At 36.7% G+C, this 14,274-nt stretch overlaps 1 protein-coding gene across 1 annotated transcript in view; it reads left to right on the top strand.

Annotated features, from left to right (window-relative positions):
• The window catches only part of bmper (BMP binding endothelial regulator), a 38,421-nt gene that overhangs the window by 7,409 nt on the left and 16,738 nt on the right, over positions 1-14,274 (top strand). The window lies entirely within an intron of this gene.

Here is a 14,274-nt window from a genome sequence, read left to right as displayed (position 1 = left end):
CCCCCAATCCATTTCCAGATCTGAGCTCTGACTTCCACAACAAGTCAAGATGTTTTCACACCTGATAATCCGATAAACTCGGTTCAATTGGGACCCAAAATTGCACCATTTGTTTCATTTTCAGCTGGTGCTGTTTGCTTTCTCACTGCACTGCGTCAAACGTACTAAACATTTTGAAAAAGCTGTTCACCCCCTCAAATGTGGTGGTACTGCATCTATAATTACTGAAGGAAACGACATGAAGGAGACACCGAGTGCAACTTCCTTCTTCATAAACAAAAATGGCGTGGCGTCAGATTTTAGCAGTTGTAGGATTTCTTTTTTTGAAAAAGACCATAAGCCATTTCTCCCACTAACAGTAGACTTTTGCGTTGGCTTTGGTTGTATTTACCCAGAATGCCCTGCACTATGATCTGGTTCTTGTTTTTGGATCCATTGGAATTGGGTCATGATAGTGATTGTGAGATGATTGTAGCTTTGTGACATGATGTATTGTCCTGGTGAAAGTAACCCTCAGAAGAAGAATGTACATATGATCAGAAACAACAACCAAGTAGCTGTGGAGTTTAAATAAAACTTACTTTATCTAAAAGATCCAAAGGATGTTTGGTTTTCTGCTACTGTAGCTCATCTGCTTTTATGTTCAACATCTTATTCATTCACAGATGGGATTTCTAAGTTGTAAGGAGTTGTGAAAATGATTATTTCAGCTATTATTGCCTTTGTTACCTCTGACATTAATCAGAAGTATCTTCATCCACTGAACTGCAGCTCACCAGATATTTAGTCCTTTAATCAGAGATCTCAGTAGATCAAATCAACTAAATCTCCGGTTTTGTCTACTCTGATATTCAGTTTGAACTTCAGCAGGTTGTATTCTCCACAGATAGAGGCCTAAATGAATTGGGTTGCTGCCATGTGTTTGGCCAATTGAACAGGTGAGTGGGGAAGTTGTGTGGACATATGACTTTTCTTAGCTCATAGCTGCTGTCTTAATGCAGCCAAAATAAAGACGGTGACGGTCAGTTTTGGCTAGCTTGTTTAATTTGCTCAAAATGAACAAAGCCAACAACTTTTATCCAGATTCAGACACCAGTGAACATCTTTTCACTTTTTACTTTTCGTCCCTTTATGCATTATTTAGACAGAAGGAAACATTTTGTTTTCGTGGCGTAATGGAAATTTGGAAGTCATCAGAAGGTGTTACTAATTTATAGATGATATCATTGCCGTTAAGTGTACAAATTGTTTTAATCAAAAAGATTTGTTTATTAATCCTGAAACTTGGAAAAATTATTTCCATTTACTTAGATCAGCAGTTTTCTTCTGACACACAGCAGCAGAAATATTAATCCCCTGCCGTCTCTAGTCAAAATGTGCAGATATTTACTTATGTCCTAATAAATAAACTGAACAGAGACATAATGACATGACAAACAACCTCAGCGATCTTTAAGAAAACATGCCTCAGGCAACAATTTTTCATTTGTGATCATTTCTCCCATCATCTCCAGCACATTGTGTCTTGACAAGCAACAGCTGGGTCCGGATCTAAATTTCGGGAACCGCTAAATTAACAGTTTGAGCTGCATTTTTCTCAGCTGACAGTGGAAATGTTACCACAGCTTTGTTTGACAGCTTCCATACAAATCAGGAGGAGAAATTTGCTGTTTACTTTGAGAATCTGCATGTTTAGTTATCATCTAAGTGCATTCAGCTGACGGAGTCACACGCTGGCCAAGCCAACAGATTGTGCAGAAGACGTGTGAGAAACGGAGTTCAGCACAGATTGTGTCAGAGGTAAAACAGTCCTGTGCAGACTTGGCGTATTGACTGCTGCTGCATTTGGAGACTATGTTACGGTTGTGACAGTCACACTGGAAACATGACACTTCTGTTGCGTTAATATTTTAAGTCACAGCATCTTAAATTAATCCAGATTACCTGGTTATCTTTTATAAAGTGCCATTGTAAAGTTTTAGACCCCACTTAGACTTCAGCATGTTTAATTTCAGATAGACCTTGTATGCATTTGTCTTCAGTTCAACTGAGCGAATACTTGGGAAAACCACCTTTCCCTGCATTTATGCACTCTGAGGTATGTTTCTACTACCTTTACTCAGACTGAAATATTTGTCTATTCCTCTTTGTAAAATTGTTGAGGCTTTTGGATTTAACTCTGGTCTTTTACTAGACCTTTCTCCATTTTGATAAGATCCCCAGTGGAAGGTGAGTCTCTGTAACAGATTTAAGCATTCTGCAGCCTCAAACAGGTTTTCTTCTGGGATTACCTTGTTAATCTCCATTAACGTTTGTTCACCAGGTTCACTGACCCTGTTGAAGAAAAGCATCTCTGCAGCATGATGCTACCACCACCTTTCTAACCTCTTTCTAGGTTAGCAGTGCTAATTTTCTATCACACATGTGGTTTTGTTTTTGAAGGCTGGAATCTTGGATCATCATCATCAGTTTGCTGGTTTCCCTACATATCTTATCTTACTTCTTATGGTTTTCATTCAGCTGTAGTTTTCTTTTTGACATATAGCCATAAAGTCAAAGATTAATAGTTGTCCTGTTAAGATTCTCCCACTTGATTTGTGGAGTTCTGCAGTTTTTCCAGTTACCATGGGCTACTTGGCTGCTTCTCTGATCAATACTCTTCTCGCCTGACCGTTATTTTAAGTGGAGGTCCATATCTTTCTTAGTTCGCTGCTGTTGTTGATTTGTTTTATAGCCTAACCCTGCTATATACCTCTCTGCAGCTTTATCCCTGCTGTTGTTTGTTCATTAGTCTTCCCTGGTAAATGTCCAAAACCTTCAAAGAACAGCTGTATTTATGTAAAATTAATCCATTCACAGATAAACTCTATATTAATTAATTTCGTGATTTGCATAGGATTTTATTTAAAAGCTAGAGGTGTGCAATGCTGCATAATTTGATATCGATCTGATATCAAGGAGCCTTTAGGTGTTTTTGTATTTTTTTTTCTTTTAATCATTTGTCCAGGCGTATGACAGAATTTGGACAGAGTTTATATGTGTCTACAAAATACTTTAGTAAGGTATTAACATGACATCCATGCATTTTTACTACATAGACAAAGCACAATAAAATGATCATTTGAAAGCAAATCAAACCTAAATAATTTTTGAGGTAGAGTTGAAAAACTACAATACAAAATTTAAACAACATTTCAAGCTGTAGAACTAAAGTATCGATCCAATACTGATGCTGACATGGTATCGATATTATTGATATTTTGAATCAATTGCCCATCTCTATTAAATGCAGCGGAATTATTTTTGAATACAAATGCACACCATTCTTCAGATTTTCTTTTTTTTTATTGACATGAATGTTTCACTTGATAATTCTGTTATCCGTACTTTTGCAAGGCAACATCCGTCTTAACATTTAGAAAGCTCACAGAATAACAACCCAAATTCACCTTTTTTACTCCAACCTCTGATACTTCATGTGTATCATAAACCTCGGCTACTGTCTGTCTCCTGGTTGGTTGCGGGAGGTTCTCCTGTCCTCTGTGTTATCAGGCAGACATCAGCAAAGTCCTGCTGAATGATATCAGTCATCAGCAGGTAATGGCTGCCCTTTCATCTCTACTTTAACCCCTCCACTCCACACGCTTACATATCAAGCCCCCACTCTCTCCTTTTCCTCGACACACATAGACACTACATCCCCTCATAACCTTACACACACCCTGATCAGGCTTCTTTTAAGTTTTACCTATTTTCTTCTGCGTTTCTCTTGTTCTGTTTTCTCAGGTAAAATGCTTCGGTTTTCATTTTGGCTATTTTTTTTTCAGCGCAACTGACTTGCTGCTGTTTATCGTCCCTCATTTTCACTTTCTGTTCACTATCCCAAACGTTTGAATCATTTTTGTTCCAATTTCTTCTGAATAATTGCAACTTGATGTAAGATTAAGTTCAGTTTTCCAAATCGTGTGGAAGAAAAAGTTTAATTCACAGAGTCACATGACCGACACACTCATTTCTGCACTTCCAAAAAGGGTCCCATGTCACCACAAAGTCCCTTTGGGGGGTAACGAGCCACTGGGTCTCCAGTGTCACTTATACATGGGTCAGAGGAGGAGGAGGAGGTGGGGGGTCTGCTCACTGAGTCCAGAGTATGGACACACACGTATGGGCACACAGAGGGTCCATTGTGTGTGTCCAAGCTGAGGCAGAGCAGAGAGTGGATGTGGCTGACAGACTGATTGACAGACGGGTCGCCATGGCGATCTGTTATCTTGGAAGGAGTCAGTCCATCTCCGTCACACTCTTCATCATCCTCGTCTATCTGTCTGTCCATCTGCATGTCTTTTTCCACTCTCTCATCGGTTCTTCCTCTCCTCCTTCACCCCCAGATCGGCTCTTTGTTTCCCCTTCACATCCCATCGTGTAGATGCAGTTCTTTCAGAACATCTTGGACCTACACGGACGCCTGTTTGTGTCCCTCCATTGAGTCAGAACAGTTAGGCCTGGCTTTTAGGTCAGGAAATGTTATTTCTGGTGAACGATTTAGCAAAGACAAATACAATTCAAAATGGTGGATAAGCATCAGTTTTAAAGTTTGCAGAACCCCTTTCTGTAAAGCTGGATTTATACATCCCTGTCAGGAAAAGGAACAACTAAAGTTCAGGTGTAGTTGAACATTTTATTTACACTTTATAAATGTAAATAAAACTGTGAAACAGAGTTTCTGCAATTTTCACCAACTCAAATTTAAGACATTTTAATCCTTTTTTAAGGCCAGTATGAATGAAATGTAAGATTTAAGTTGTACATCTTACATTTATTTTGCATAGAATGAATATAGCATGATTTGGGTTGGCAGCAGAAGTGAGCCAGCAGACTGTCCAGCAGACTGACAATAGATTTACGCTTACCAGTGGTCAAATAGTTTGAGGTAGTCACAGCATGCAATGCAGATGCTCTCATGCAACTGAAAAATAAACTACATAGAATATACAAGATGGAAAAGTCCTTCTGCCACAAAACATCAGACCTATGATTAACAGATGAAAGGCCAACTGGCGTGGGTTCTAATGGATATCAGACATTTCAAGGCTTTTCTTTTTTGTTTAGATGAACTTCAGACTCTTAAGGATGTGTGGAAACCCTGTGTAACAAGGAAGTTTAAATCTAATGTCACTCTTTATGTGCTTTGGTGAAACAATGATGCATCCAACAGGAGGTGAAAGATTAACAGGTGCAGACACCCATTATGACTTGACTCATCAGTTGATTTCATGCCTAAACAGCACAAGGCCAAAGTAAATTTCCTATTTGCAGGTGCAACGTATTTGTTGCTGTTCCTGCTCATTTTTCATTAGCACATCCCTCTGTTTCCTTTGCCCACTTAGTTCCTGCAGGGTGTTTTGACAGATGGGTGGCAGGAGTCAACAAGGGAAAGGTGGGATTCACCCAGTTCATCACAGGACTCCGTGGACACAGACAAGACCTCTCTGAAAACCCATACAATCACTCACTCATACCTGTTCACAAACACTCACACCTGGGGAAGATTTAGAAAAAATAAACTTGAACATTTTGGGATGGTAGGAGGAAGCTTTGTTATTTGTGTGTGACGAAACCGAAATAAAGCTGTGCCTAAGTGTAGCCTATCAGCACAACTAATTCAACATATTTACGAACAATATCATCTATTCTGTCCTCTTGACACTATGCAACACAGCTTATTGGCGTCAAAATATCAATGAAAACATTTGATTGAAGTTGTTTTATTCTAACTTATTCCAATTTTGAGTTATTTATTTGATAATTAAGTGATATGAAATATAGGAACGTAGGAACAGTTGGCAGCACCGTTACTTTGCAGTAAGAAATCCTGGGTTCAAATCCCAGAATGGATCATGGCATTTGGATTTCTTCTCTTCAGGTTCTCTGATTTCCTCCTACAGACCTGAAATATGGACGTTAGGTTTATTGATTACTCTAACTTCTCCTCTACATCACTTGTTATCCAATGGCCGCTGGAGGTATAGGCAACAGCTCCCTGCAGCCTTGTGAGGAACAACTGAAATGATGGACAGGATATGAAATAAAATCAAGTTAAAAGTGGTTGTATATAATTGTATAAAATCAGACTCAAGGTTTGGCTGTGACTGAAAATCCAATTCTGTTTCTGATGACAGAAAAAAAGGTTGAAAAACCTCAAACAAAACAAAAMAGACATTCAAGGAGATGAGAAAACAAAGAGTAAAAGAAATACATTTGTGCCATTTGCAGTTTAGTCTTTCAGATATATTGTTCTGAAGAAAATGAAGATATTCGGTACACTTGGTTAATTGCATTCCTGATGAAAAGCATTGACAGCTGAACAAACAAGCTGTTCTGACAAGAACTACAATTAGAAACAAAATAGCTTCTAAAACTTTACCTCGCAGCAGTCTAGCACATTTTTTCCACTTGAATCCTTCAAGTGGAAGGATAAATCAACCAAACAAATCTTTGGTTGAATTATTTTGTTTGCAGTTTGTTGGACTCGTTATTAAAATGTCAATTATCTTTGTTCTTTTTATAATGTGAAAAATGGTTTTATGTGCGCTGTTTTTGCTGTCAAGAAATAAGGTTGAATGTTGAAACGTTGAAATAAAATGGTCTTTCCAGGTTAAATAAAGTATTTAAAAAACAAAGTAAATAATTTGAGAATAACAAGAATCAGTATTTTTCAATGTTTAAAACATTTCTCAACTTTAAAACAAACATTTTGTCATTCGTTAACTAATACCTCTGTTGTACAGTGTAATCAATATATACATTTCAACAACATATTTTGCATGTTTGACATAAATATCTAAGTAAACAATGTTACCGAATACTGTTCTACATTTGCAAAACAATTCATTCTAGATTTGTTTGAGCAGGGTTTTTAAATCACTCATCTCTTCACATGGCAGCATTCATGACTAAAATAAATATCCGTATGACCCAAATCAGAGCCGGAATATGAGACTCTGTATATTTGTGCTGTAGATGCTGATTAGAGGTTGTTTTGTGAGAAAGAGAAAAGAAATCTCAAATGAAACCTCAGTGTAAATACCGGATTATTTAATATGTTGACGGGAAACACAATATAATGAAATGTGTAAAGCAGGGAGCTTTGATCAGTCGAGTTGTTTTCCACTTGGAAGTGACGCTGAATCAAACAAACTTTTTCCCAGCTCATCTTGTTATGAGCATTTTCGATGTATAGCAGAACAAGTCTGCATTATTTCATCCTTGGAGATAACAAGAGCCGACGCTGAAGGGCTCAAAGCCGCTGCTAATTGATCAAACAAACATTCCAGTCGAGCTCTGTGAGGAAGTTTTTACCCCCGGTAGCAGGGATCGATCTGTGAGGAAGGTCAAAGGTTGTTCAACCTAAAGAGTAGATGATCAATACAGGAGGGAGGTTGTCCTGATAGACAGCTGATAAGAAAACAGCAGCTCTGTTATCTGTTGCCTTCTTTTACTACAATGTTAATGCTAATAAATGTGCATAGATGCCATGTTTAGCTTTTGTTTAAATGTTTAGTCGTCTTCTGCTCATAATAAGTGCGTGTTATTTGCTTTAATTACATATCTGCTGTAGAAACGGTAGCACTTTATTTGAAAGGGGGTGAATAAGACTGTCATGACACTTTCATAAACATGACATAACATGTCATGAACATGAATAAGCCTTCATGAATATTTATGACTGTCATAAACATGTCATAACACCCGTCATGAACATGAATAAGCCTTCATGAATATTTATGACTGTTGTCATAAAGCGTCATTCGGTAAATTATGACACTTTTAATACAAAGTTGACATTATTCAAAATGTCTTTGTTATGACAACTTGACATTAACCAATAAATCATTACTGTTTAAACTTTACCTTTAATAACATAAAGTTACCTAATTTTTAAAGTGCAGTCAGTAATACTTTTATAACAAATTTATATCAGTAATGATTTCTTGGTTAATGTCAAGTTGTCATAACAAAGACATTTTGAATAATGTCAACTTTGTATTAAAAGTGTCATAATTTACCGAATTACGCTTTATGACAACAGTCATAAATATTCATGTCAAGAAATAAGGTTTCTTATGACATGTGTTATGTCAGTCTTATTCACCCCCTTTCAAATAAAGTGTTACCATAGAAACTTTGGAATTCAGTTATTTAAACGACCTTATAGCTTCAGTGTGACATGAGAAACAAGGTTGACACCCCGTGGATCAATAAAATTATTTTAAAAGTCAATCAACAGAAATTCATCATCAGCAACATAACTTAATTCATCATGTTCCCAGAAGGAATACTTTATGCTTTTTTTGTTTTTAGTTTTGGATTGTACATATCCAGACAAATAGAAGATGCCCCAAAAATGTTAATAACACAAATATTTGTCAAAGCATATGATGTACTTTGCTACTTTCACATAATGAAAGCATCCATTGGCAGAAGAAAGGTGTTTGTGATGTGCTACCCTTTTCTATATTTAGTTTTGTTGTCATAAAAGTTAAATATTGTAATAAAAATTATAGAATTCTGCAGAAATTCCAAATTCCAAAATGGAAAATAATTTTTTTTAAAGTTTTTGCGCAATGCACCAATGGCTTGTGGATGACACAAAGTTTTTCACTTTTCAAATCGTGTGGAAGAAAAAAACGTGTGATTTCATTTTAATTGGAACCACCTGTTTAGAGTTGACCTTGATTAGCAGTAACTGGAACACTGATCAACATGTTTGATGTGTATTTGGTTGATGATTTTGATGACAGCATGTGACAAAATGTAACGTTTTTTCATAATTGATGACTGTCTGATGTTTTAATGACTTTGAAATGCCTTGTTGCTGACATGTGCTAAACAAATAAACCTGACTTGACATGTAGACAATGTCACAGTTAATGAGATTTCTCTGACATATTCCAGTGAAAAATTGAGTGAGAATTACGTGTCTGAACAATCAAGTTTTCTAACTTTTGCAGAACAGAAAATGCAGTGTGATTTGAAGTGAAATTTGCCTTCTTTATATGTTCCTGTTGATTGTGAAGTGATGATGGTGTGGAGATCAAAAGTTAGAACTTCTTAAACGATTTCATTGTTGTTTTATGCTGATCAACCGACATGGATGTTTTTACCCTTATGTTACTACTTTAAATTAAAGTTAATATAAGATCTCTCTTCTCTCTGCCAGTGAAAAATAATAACATGTAAATACAATTTAGCTGAATGAGACATTGATGTCTTGGAGTAAGTTTAGAAGTGAATCTTAGATTTGGCTTTGTAACTATTTCAGGACTGATATCAGAGAGTTTGTTTCGCATCTGTTCTTAACTTTCTTCTTAAATGTGCTTTCTTAAAACTGACAGGTCTTTTTTAATCTATTATGGCCTTTTTTAAAAAAAAAAACTCCAACCCATACTACTGATATTCATTTCAAGATAAATGAATTATCTTACTTGTTGAAAAACAAAGTAAGAGACATTTGTCTCCTTGGAGTGTCTCCTGCTTTTGCCTTTTATGTTTTGGAGGTGAGGTGAAAGGTCACATTTAGAAAAGGCCGTTAAGGTTTGAGAGGTTGGGAGGTGTTACGGTCCATGGACGTAAATGGGGCTTTAATTTAAGGGCTGATGGTGATGAGGTGACGCCGCCTTATCTCTCCATCCCTTTACCAGACCTGAAAACATAAAAAGGAAAAGGATTCTTGCAAGATGAAAGCTTTAGATCTTTCTTTCTTCTGCACAGCAGCTTTCTTTGAAGTACATTTAAGTAGGAAAAAGAAAATTAAACAGTAGTCTGTATAAATAATCATTTGTTTTGATGAATCAATAATAGAGGATATTTCATTTAGTTTTAGGCAGGATTAGGTAGAAAACTATAACCAGGAACTGATATAAAAGGAAACCAGGATGAAGTGGATGGACAGTTTTATGGATGTGGGTGAAAAAGGAAAGGTGAAAATAAAGATGGAAAAAAATTAAGAAACACAATGAGGTGAAGCGATGAACACTGTCGCCTCCGAGTGGCAGAGCTACTCGGAGGCTCTGCCACCGAGTAGCTGAATGACGTTGATAAAATATTGTTCGGTAACTCAGATGTACAGCATTTTATGTTTTAGTGTTTTCTGATTATGAAACATTTTGTTTTTCAATATCAAACAACATTAAAACAGATTACATGATTAGCTACATCATGTAAACCACAGATAGAATCACTTAATGTAATCTTGATGATTAAAGTTTTTGTGTAAATTTGACCCATTCCATCAAAAGGTCAGACTCGATGTTTTGCAGAAAAGTGGGGTCTTTAAAAAAAACAACAACAAAAAAAACCAGCTACCCGGCATAATCTAACCTTTAATCTAACCCCTTCTTCTTTTTTATATATAATTTTATAATATCCACCCTGAGTTTAATATTTTCATCATTCCCAATTAGAGTCTTTTCCTCGAACCAGTCTGAATATTGTAGCTGAGCAGCTAACAGCAAAAGGCTTTTGCTCAGCTAGATTATAGACGTTGACCTTTTACATTCAATAAACACATTAGTAAATTATTCAATTTCACTGATTGAGTTTAAAGAATCTGATTACTTCTGCAGTTTCTTGTTCTTGGTTAAATCCGGCATCTTGGCAGCTCAAATTGTTTGTGATTGATTGTTTTAACCAATTAACTAAAGTTCAGCCGTGAGTTTGGGTTACAGCTTGTGAAGTAGATTACTGTGAAGAAAAGTAAAAGTTGTAAACTCAGGCAGTCGAACAAAACCGCGTCTGCGTTTGTAGAACCACAGACCATTCCACTGGCATCACTTTCCCTTTGACACAAACCCACTCATAAGCATACCAGTGCCTTATCCCTCTTAATGTCTGTGTGTATTGTGGGGGTGGGGTCTCAGTCTGCCACAGACAGTCAAGCAGCCTTGGTGCCGTGGTGGTATTTCAAGTGTTTATAAGGCGAGGTGACCCGGTGTGACCACTGACCCCGGCGCAACGAGGGTAGCAGCGGAGTGGGTCACATGTACCACCAATACTCTGCTAATGGATAATAGTGCAGAGACAAAGGAGGACGTGACCTTCTTGATGCTGATTTTCAGAATTTAAAGGCACATTTACAAGATTTTACTATTTAAAAATTGTTTTACATGCAACACAAACATTTATTATCCCTAAAGCTACTGTGCGTTGCTAAACTAATCATGTTCTTTCCACTGTGTCACATCCACAAACTGAAATGAAATTTTAACAAAAAACATGAAATGTGGTGTTGCTTCTTATTCAACACTGCCACTAGTCTGGAGGAGCTTTCATCTGATTCTGTCTTAATGAAAGGAACTAAAACATTTACATTACAGCTAAACACAAGGTTGGTGTTTGGTCAACTTCAAATTTAGATACATTTATTTAGAATATTAAAATGTAGGGTTGGTCGTGCTGCTCTACTGTCCTTATATTTGAGCATTCACCACCGTTTTGTGTGAAGGTTGCATGTTCCTCTGAACAATTAGGTTTTTTCCAGGTTTCTCCCCACAGTTATGAAAACATTCATGTTAATTGATTAACTAATTGGCTACCCAGTTTTTCTTAGGTTTTAGTGTCATTGTTTGCTTGGTTATGGACAAACATGTACCTAACTTTTAACCACAGAGCACCTCTAATAGATAAGAGAATATAGATAATATATAATAAAGTATATTTAAAAAACAGATGAATCAATTAAAAAATACTGTAGATATATAATAACAGATCTCAGGACTGGGCCTGTCACAATAACAAATGTTGCTGGGCATTAAATTGTCAAGAACATATTCTCAGAGAACAATAAACTTTAAATTTTAATGAACATTTAACACAGGAACTGGAAGACATTTTAAATATCCAAAATAAATAAGCAAAATAACGGAAATAACAAATAAAATGAATTATAAAGTCTCTGTAAACGGAAATGTCCTTCAAAAACCAGGCTAGTTGAGACCAAAGCACCAGATTGAAGACCTTTGTCATCCAGTTTTTGGTAGAAAGAGGGAAAGAAAAGAGAAAAACGATAAATCGTGCAAATGGGCATCATTGAACTTGTTTTAATTTATCATGCAGTTAATTGATTTACTGCTCACTGCGACAGGCAGACTGAGGACCAAGACCCAGAAGCTTCCTGTTGCTTTACTTATAGCAGCAAGTTCACCGCATGTCTACAGTCAGCTTCAACAGTCGATGGGAAAGTTTCACAAACTCAACTACAGCTGTCTTCCATGATAGATGATTACGGTTTAAATATATATAGAAATCTTTTGCCTTGCAGTTCCTTGTATACCCACTGTGTAGCTTTCCTAATTTATCCACGGCTTCCCTTTAAAATTACAGGCTGAGCCCGGGGCTACGCTTATAAAACATCAGTGGTCTGAGGAACCACCTCATCAGCAATTGATAATATGGTGTTCTAGTTATTTTGCACTTTGACTTGTCACATTTCCACCATTTAGTTGGTCTACATCCACAGCCAAGCTTTCTTTCCAGTAGTGCAGTTATTCCAAAATGCTGCAGTAAACAGAAATTCAGAAGAAAAAAGAAAACCTCTTGGCTTGAAGATGTCTAAGATTTACAACCTGTAAATATCATGTTGTATTGGTAACACTGTGCCCTAAGGTGCATTAATATTTTAACAGATTTTGTCAGTTACATGGAAAAAGGTGTCTATTAAAAATGTGTGAGTGCAGCAGAAGATAGAAAGTGACGTAAGTCATGTTCTTTTTAAATTAGCAGTAATTGACACTAAATTAGAATCCTGTTTGACTGTGTTCTAGGTTTTGCATAGTTACCTTCTCTTATTAAAAAACTGTATCGACAACTAAGCACTTTTTTTTTATTTAGGTATTCATTATGATATTTTCCTTGTTTTCTTCATTTCACTATGTTTTGGTTGTGTTCTGAAAGTGATGGCTGTTTCTGGACATACAATGAGACCCTGATGAGTACTTTCACTTTTGGTGAAACTGATTACCCAGATAAATAAATATACTCATACTTTATCATTCTCCTAAAAAGAGGACATTAGATATAACTGGATGTAAAGCTCAGCTGTGGGATTTTCTTCTGGTTTGCATCTTGCAGCTAAAGCCAGAAGAATGTCATTTCTTCTGGCTTTTTATATTTACTACATGTTCTGAAAACTTTTATTGCTAATATTTTATGCTACTATGCCATGATTAGTATTAGCATCCTGTAAATTAAAGGTATCTTAAATTCTTCAATCCCTTTGCTTCAGGATAAGAACTGACATTAATCAAGTCATTTAATTATTCTGCTTCTTCATGCATATTGCAACTCATTAACATATAACTGACTTGTATTTTGGCATAATTTATCCCTGTTGTCTGGAATAAAATGAGATTTAGTTTGATGACCAGGTATTAAAAATGTTAGGATTTGTAGAGTAACCTTCAACAAACCAGAATCTCAACCTGAGGCTGTCATTTTCCTCTAGTTGTCATCTTCCCTCTGACCTGCTGCACCTCATCATTTGCTCCTTTCCATCTCAGTTCCTCTCCTCCCTCCTCTTGTGTCATGACATCATCTGACCTCGGTGTGGTTGGGGTTTATTCGAAGAGCTGCAGCTATATAAAACTGGCCGGGTTTATTTTTGCACTCGTTTGATCCGTCTTTGTTGGAGCCTCCTGCCGCAGGGCCGCAGGACCTGCCAGCCTCCACTTTATAAACCCTCATAGTTTGTAAAGTAAAACACACTCAGAGTGGGCAAGAAAACGGCAGTAAAGACTGGGTGTGAAACTTGAGAGAATTAAGCGACGCCGGTTCTGACCGGTCCCACGGTCCGTGTAGCAGCGCTGATGGACACAGTGTGTAGTGTTTCTGGAGGCGACAGGAGGTTTGTTGTGCTGGTGTGAAAATTCACAGCTGAAGCGTCAAAGCTGAGCCATACTTTTTTTCTCAGACTGCAAAATTCAAACCAAGTTGTGAATCTGCAAAAAACAGAGTAGGTAGAGTAATTCTGTTTAATTTGATCTTCTTCATTTATACCTGCACATTTGGTGGTGCTGCTCAGACACAGCTAAATGTCACACTGCAAAAACACAAATTCAAGTATTTTGATCCAGTTTCTAGTGCAAATATCCCAATATACTTGAAATAAGTCAAAATCAACATTCAGGTTCATTTTCAGAAGCTTAATTTAAGTTGATAATCCCTTGACTAAAATATACTAGTTCCACTAGCAGATTATTTCACTTAAAACATAGGAAA

This window comes from Poecilia reticulata, linkage group LG16 (genome assembly GCF_000633615.1).
Source record: "Poecilia reticulata strain Guanapo linkage group LG16, Guppy_female_1.0+MT, whole genome shotgun sequence".
Taxonomy (NCBI): Eukaryota; Metazoa; Chordata; class Actinopteri; order Cyprinodontiformes; family Poeciliidae; genus Poecilia; species Poecilia reticulata.
The sequence above is the reverse complement of the archived record's forward strand: the minus strand, read 5'-3'. Positions and strand labels throughout refer to the sequence as shown.